Here is an 8,011-nt window from a genome sequence, read left to right on the forward strand (position 1 = left end):
AGGATCAGATAACAGAGACAGACCGGGCCCTGGTATGTAGCACGCTGTGCCGTCGCTTCAGGAGGTGGCTCCCATACCGAGATAACCGTGGATACACCGGACCCAAATCGATGGAAGTCCAATCCACTAACAGGATAGGGTACAACCCTACTAACAGACATCTCGAAGGAGATACAGCAAGATGCAAATGAATGCAGCATAATATCATGACATATAAATCATGCAGTCACATAATACATGCATACTCAGTCAGGATATCTCGAACAGTACTTTCGTACCTCAATACAGTGAAAGCTCTACCAACTCTAGGTCCACGCCTATAGTCTGCTCTACACTGCCAAATGATACTACTATCATTAAAGTGCTCTAAAAGCCTTAACTAAGCTATTGCATACTCCTAAATATTTATAGGGAGCAAAAGCTATACCTTCGTCCGTCGTTAGCCCTTTGATGTCGATGCCTCCAGAACTTGGGCACGACTCCGCTACGACTACCGAACGCCTCTTCGACCTCCGGACCAAGCCTAAGAAGACTAGAACAGCTCCCAAAGGACTAGAATAGAAAGGAAAACTCGGAATTGGCAATTGAAAGTGAAGTCTCGGCCTTCTATTTATAGACAACGATCGGAACTTCCGATCCTTGATCGGAACGTCCGAACCACGATCGGAACGTCCGATCCTGCCATCGGAGCTTTCGAAGATCCTGATCTGCCACGCGTCAAAATATCACTTGATGACTCCGGATAGGGGTGATCGGAGCTTCCAGTCCTGATCGGAGCTTCCGATCCAACCACACGTCATGCCTGACGTAATAACATCGGTGCCTCCGATCGCTCATCGGAGCTTCCGATCCTGTTCGGAGCTTCCGATCGTGCCTTCGGAGCTTCCGATCCGTCCAATACCCAATTCAATTAATTAGCATTAATCCTTTAATTACTCAATTAGGGTACGGGCTACTACATTCTCCCCCACTTAAGATATTTCGTCCTCGAAATCAGATCTTAAGTACCGAATGCAAAATACAGAAATCAGAAACATTCTTTATTCAAATCAAACGTTTACAGAGTTTGCAACTGAATACAACTTAAAGAATGAAATCAAAACAACTCAGGATTGTCTTTACGCATCCTGTCCTCAAGCTCCCAAGTAGCTTCCTCAGTGCCTCAGCGCTGCCACTGAACTAAAACCAAAGGAATGACTTTGTTCCGTAAAACCTTATCCTTATAATCAAGGATGCGAAGAGGTTTCTCAACATAAGTCAAATCCTTGTCTACCTGAACCTCAGATCGCTGCAGAATATGAGATTCATCCGCCACATACCGTCGCAACAGAGATACGTGGAATACGTCGTGAATGCTGGATAGATGCGGTGGCAATGCTAGTCGATAAGCCAAATCGCCAATGCTCTCCAAGATCTCAAACGGACCGATAAATCTGGGAGACAACTTGCCCTTAAGGCCAAATCTGAGAATCTTGCGGAAAGGTGACACTCTCAGAAACACTTTCTCCCCGACCTCGAACTACAAGGGCCTACGCTTGATATTAGCATAGCTGGCCTGACGATCCTGTGCAGTCTTAATCCGTTTCTTGATCTGATCAACCATGTCTATCGCCTGCTGGATAAACTCCGGTCCTTCAGCCTGTCTCTCCCCCACTTCTTCCCAAAAGAGTGGAGTACGACAACGTCGCCCATACAACGCCTCAAAAGGTGCCATCCCAATACTAGTATTATAGCTGTTGTTGTAAGCGAACTCGATCAACGGCAAATGATCCTGCCAGGCTGAACCAAAATCCATGACGCACGCTCTAAGCATATCCTCAAGGGTACGGATAGTGCGCTCTGACTGACCATCAGTCTCCGGATGATAGGCTGTACTCAAACTGAGAGTAGTACCCATCGCACGCTGAACACTCCCCCAGAATCTAGAAGTAAACCTGGGGTCCCGATCGCTGACAATGCTCACAGGCACTCCATGAAGTCGGACGATCTCCTGAATGTACATCCGTGCCATGCGATCCACAGAGTACTCTCGGCTATAGGCAATGAAATGCGCTGACTTGGTGAGTCGGTCCACCACCACCCAGATAGCATCACAGTTCCTCGGGGATACCGGCAAATGGGTCACAAAGTCCATAGTGATAAACTCCCATTTCCATTCAGGAATAGGCAGACTGTGAAGCAATCCTCCAGGTCGTCGGTGCTCTTCCTTGACTTGTTGACACACCAAACATCTCGAAACAAACTGATAAACACTGCGTTTCATTCCCTTCCACCAGAAACGAGTACGTAGATCCTTGTACATCTTGTTGCTCCCAGGATGAATACTCAACTTAGTGCGATGCGCCTGAGACAAAATCTCCTCTCGCAACTCTTCATCCTGCGGAATCACAAGCCTACCAGACAAACACAAAAAGCCATCTGACTGATAATGAAATCCAGACGAGCTACCCTCGTTAGCTAGACAAGCTAAACGATGGGTCTTCGAATCAGACATCTGAGCATCTCGGATCCGCGAATACAAGGTTGGCTCAGATAATATCGCAAACATCTGGATACTCTGCATACCCTTCTTATGCTTGAAGGTAAAACCTGAAGTACAACAGTCACTGATCGCACTAGACATCGAACAAGTCTGAAGTGCGGATAGTCGCACCTTGCGACTCAAAGCATCAGCGGTGAGATTAGCAGCTCCCGGATGGTACTTAATCTCGCAATCATAGTCCTTAAGCAAGTCCATCCAACGTCTCTGTCTCATGTTAAATTCTGCCTGAGTGAACAAATACTTGAGACTCTTATGGTCGGTGAAGATCTCAAATTTCTCGCCATAAAGATAATGACGCCAGATCTTCAAAGCGAACACAATGGCTGCCAATTCTAAATCATGGACTGGATAGTTGTCCTCGTGAAGCTTCAGCTGTCTAGAAGCGTATGCGATCACATGCCCATTCTGAGTCAGGACACAACCTAACCCCTGAAGAGAAGCATCCATGTAAACTACATACCCTCCAGATCCTGACGGTAATGCTAACACCGGCGCAGAAGTCAACCGTCGCCGAAGCTCATGGAAATTCTCCTCACACTCGGAGGACCACTCAAAATCCACACCCTTACGGGTAAGCTGCGTCAACGGTCGAGCTAACTGAGAGAAGTTCAGAATGAAGCGACGATAATACCCTGCTAGACCCAGAAAACTACGGATCTCAGCAACTGTCGTCGGACGCGACCAATTAAGTACCGCTTCAATCTTGCTTGGATCAACAGAAATTCCCTCCCTGGATATGATATGGCCAAGAAAAACCACTCTATCCATCCAAAACTCACACTTGCTCAGCTTGGCGTACAATTGCTCATCTCGAAGAGTCTGCAGTACCAACCGCAAGTGAGAAACATGCTCTTCCGTATTACGCGAATACACCAAGATGTCGTCAATGAAGACCACGACAAACTTGTCCAAATACTCCTTGAAGACACGGTTCATCAGATGCATGAATATAGCCGGCGCATTAGTCAAACCAAATGGCATCACTAGGAACTCGTAATGACCATAGCGAGTACGGAATGCAGTCTTGGCTACGTCCTGATCACGGACTCTCAACTGATGATACCCAGATCTCAAGTCAATCTTGGAGTAAATTGATGTGCCCTGCAGCTGGTCAAACAAGTCATCAACACGAGGCAACGGATACTTGTTCTTCACAGTCACTCGATTCAGCTGCCAATAGTCAATGCACAGCCGCATCGACCCATCCTTCTTCTTTACGAAGAGAACAGGAGCTCCCCAAGGAGATACACTAGGACGAATGTACCCCTTGTCCAAAAGATCCTGTAGCTGATTCTTCAACTCACGCATCTCTGACGGAGCCAGACGATACGGTGCTCTAGAAATAGGCGAAGTACCCGGCATCAACTCTATGCCAAACTCGACTTCCCTAGCAGGAGGAAAACCCGGAATCTCATCAGGAAACACATCTGGAAATTCATCCACAACAGGAATTCTCTCTATCCCAATACTCTTAGCGGACAAATCAACTGCATAGATAAGGTAGCCTTCCCCGCCAGACTCCAGAGCTCGACAGGCTCTCAAAGCTGATACCAAAGGCATCGGGGGTCGCGCTCCCTCACCATAGAAAAACCAGCTCTCACTCCCCTCCGGATGAAAGCGTACTAATTTCTGATAGCAGTCCACTGAAGCTCGATAGGTAGTCAACACATCTATTCCCAGAATGCAATCAAAGTCGTCCATCGCCAGGACCATGAGATTCTCCAACAGAACGTTCCCTTCGAACTCTAAAGGGCAACCCATCACTAGACGCTTAGCCAAAGCAGATTGGCCCGTCGGAGTAGAAACAGACATCACTACGTCTAGTGCAATGCATGGTAACTTATGCCTCTTAACAAAACGTGCAGAAATGAAGGAATGAGATGCACCAGTGTCAATAAGTACAAGAGCAGGTATACCATAAAGCATAAATGTACCTGCGATGACTTTCTCATTCTCCTCCACAGCCTGATCATGTCTCAGGGCAAACACCTGGCCAGAAGCTCGTGGCCTCAAATGAGAACTCCCAGCAGACTGTCCCTGCGACCTCTGCTGTACGGTAGCCTGAGAACCCGATCCTGAACCAGAACCAGAACCGCCTCCCCCAGACTGTGGACAATCCCTTCGGATATGACCAGTCTCTCCACAACGGAAACAAGCTCCAGAAGCCCTGCGGCACTTGTCGGATGGATGGTTCTTCCCACAGTGATCACACTTGTCCTTCTTACCGAAACGGACAACACCCCCAGAACCAGAGGAAGAAGAAGATCCAGACTTCTTGAAAGTTTGGGCACGGGGACCCAAAGAACTAGCAGGCCTCGACTGAGGGAAAGACCTGTTCCGCCGAATGCTGTCCTCTGCCTGATGACAACGGCTCACCAAACCCTCGTAGGACATGTCGTCGCCAACCGCCACACGGTCATGGATCTCAGGGTTAAGGCCCTTAAGAAACAGATTATACTTCATCTCTGAGCTATCAGCAATCTCGGGGCAATAGGATAGCAGATCAAAGAACCTCTGCTGATACTCGTCGATAGACATGGTTCCCTGTCGCAGACTCAGTAGCTCGCCTGCCTTCGACTGTCGGAGTGCAGAAGGAAAATACCGCTTTTGGAAAGCTGTGCGAAACTCGGCCCAGGTGGCCACTCCTCTCGCCGCAACAAAAGGTGTAGAAGTAAACCTCCACCACCTGCGCGCACGCCCATCCAGAAGATAGCCAAGGGTCTCCACCTTCTGCTCATCGGTGCATTGGAAAGTCTGAAAAGTCGTCTCCATACGGTCTAACCAGTTCTCCGCATCCTCCGGAGACTCACCTCCAACTAAGGGCTTAGGACCCATAGCTAAGAATCGACGCACAGTGAAACGCTCGTCGTCATGGTGATGATGACGCCGTTCTCGACGAGGCTCCCGGTCGGCATCACCCCAACGCCCACCAACACTGCCATGAGAACTCTGGTCGTCACGATTTGACATCTACAAAAATACCTCAAGATGAGACTAAATCCCAAGAAATCTTTTGCATGCTCTGATACCATAAATGTAGTGACCCTTACCCGGATCACCTACTAAACAGAACTTATGCATGCAATTAACTTAATGAAACAGATATCAGAATAAAACTGCGGAAACCATAAACATTATACAATCCCAAGTAAAGGAATCTGTAATTATCCAATAATATACAACCAAATCGAATAGCTGTAAAAACCCAAACAACAGAAATAAAACCTAGACGAAGCTCCAGCTGGCCAACCACTGACTAGCCCCTCCTGGATCCACCCTCCTCGTCCAATCGCAAACCTGCCCCATGGAATAGGGTGTCCAAAAAATACAGAGTACAAGACGTGAGCATAAAACGCTCAGTGCGAGAGTATGAGTATACATGCATGCAAAGTGAACTCCCTATAGACTCGAGGTCAAGGATCAGATAACAGAGACAGACCGGGCCCTGGTATGTAGCACGCTGTGCCGTCGCTTCAGGAGGTGGCTCCCATACCGAGATAACCGTGGATATGCCGGACCCAAATCGATGGAAGTCCAATCCACTAACAGGATAGGGTACAACCCTACTAACAGACATCTCGAAGGAGATACAGCAAGATGCAAACGAATGCAGCATAATATCATGACATATAAATCATGCAGTCACATAATACATGCATACTCAGTCAGGATATCTCGAACAGTACTTTCGTACCTCAATACAGTGAAAGCTCTACCAACTCTAGGTCCACGCCTATAGTCTGCTCTACACTGCCAAATGATACTACTATCATTAAAGTGCTCTAAAAGCCTTAACTAAGCTATTGCATACTCCTAAATATTTATAGGGAGCAAAAGCTATACCTTCGTCCGTCGTTAGCCCTTTGATGTCGATGCCTCCAGAACTTGGGCACGACTCCGCTACGACTACCGAACGCCTCTCCGACCTCCGGACCAAGCCTAAGAAGACTAGAACAGCTCCAAAAGGACTAGAATAGAAAGGAGAACTCGGAATTGGCAATTGAAAGTGAAGTCTCGGCCTTCTATTTATAGACAACGATCGGAACTTCCGATCCTTGATCGGAACGTCCGAACCACGATCGGAACGTCCAATCCTGCCATCGGAGCTTTCGAAGATCCTGATCTGCCACGCGTCAAAATATCACTTGATGACTCCGGATAGGGGTGATCGGAGCTTCCGGTCCTGATCGGAGCTTCCGATCCAACCACACGTCATGCCTGACGTAATAACATCGGTGCCTCCGATCGCTCATCGGAGCTTTCGATCCTGTTCGGAGATTCCGATCGTGCCTTCGGAGCTTCCGATCCGTCCAATACCCAATTCAATTAATTAGCATTAATCATTTAATTACTCAATTAGGGTACGGGCTACTACATAGTCCTTCGTAAGTACTTAAGAATGTCCTTCACGGCTTTCCAATGCATTTGACCGGGATTAGCTTGATATCTGCTCGTGACACTCAGAGCAAATGCTACATCCGGTCTGGCAGATATCATCCCATACATGATACAACCTATGGCTGACGCATATGGTACATGTGTCATTTTCTCTATCTCTTCATCCATCTTGGGACACATAGACTTGGATAGAGAAACTCCATGACACATGGGTAGATGTCCTCTCTTGGACCCATCCATTGAAAACCGTTTCAATATGGTGTCGATGTAGGTTGATTGAGTGAGTCCTATCATTCTCTTAGATCTATCTCTATAGATCTGTATCCCTAGAATATAGGATGCCTCACCCAAATCCTTCATCGAAAATCTACCTGATAACCATTGCTTTGTTGACTGCAACATCCCTACGTCATTCCCAATGAGTAGGATGTCATCAACATAAAGTACTAAGAATGTCACAGCATCCTTAACTACTTTCTTGTACACGCATGGTTCCTCCGGGTTCTTGATGAAACCAAAATCCTTTATTGTTTCATCAAATTTCTGGTTCCAACTTCTTGATGCTTGTTTTAGACCATAAATTGATCTCTGAAGCTTGCATACCTTATGCTCGCTTCCCATGGATGTGTACCCCTCAGGCTGCTTCATATAGATTTCTTCCTTAATGTCTCCATTAAGAAAAGCAGTCTTCACATCCATTTGTCATATCTCATAGTCATACCAAGCAGCTATGGCAATAAGGATTCTTATTGACTTGAACATTGCAACTGGTGAAAAGGTTTCATCATAGTTAACTCCTTGTCTTTGAGTATAACCTTTCGCCACCAATCGCGCCTTGTAGGTCAATACCTTACCATCAGGCCCAAGCTTTCTCTTGTAGATCCATTTACACCCTATTGGAACAATTCCATCGAGAGGATCTACTAAAGACCAAACTTGGTTTGTATGCATCGAATCTATTTCCGACTGCATAGCTTCAAGCCATAAATTTGAATCCGCATCAGAAATTGCTTTCTTGAAGTTTCTTGGATCACATCCAACATCGGGTTCATCTTGATCCCCTTCAAGAAG

The sequence above is a fragment of the Henckelia pumila genome, chromosome 2, assembly GCF_033568475.1.
Source record: "Henckelia pumila isolate YLH828 chromosome 2, ASM3356847v2, whole genome shotgun sequence".
Taxonomy (NCBI): domain Eukaryota; kingdom Viridiplantae; phylum Streptophyta; class Magnoliopsida; order Lamiales; family Gesneriaceae; genus Henckelia; species Henckelia pumila.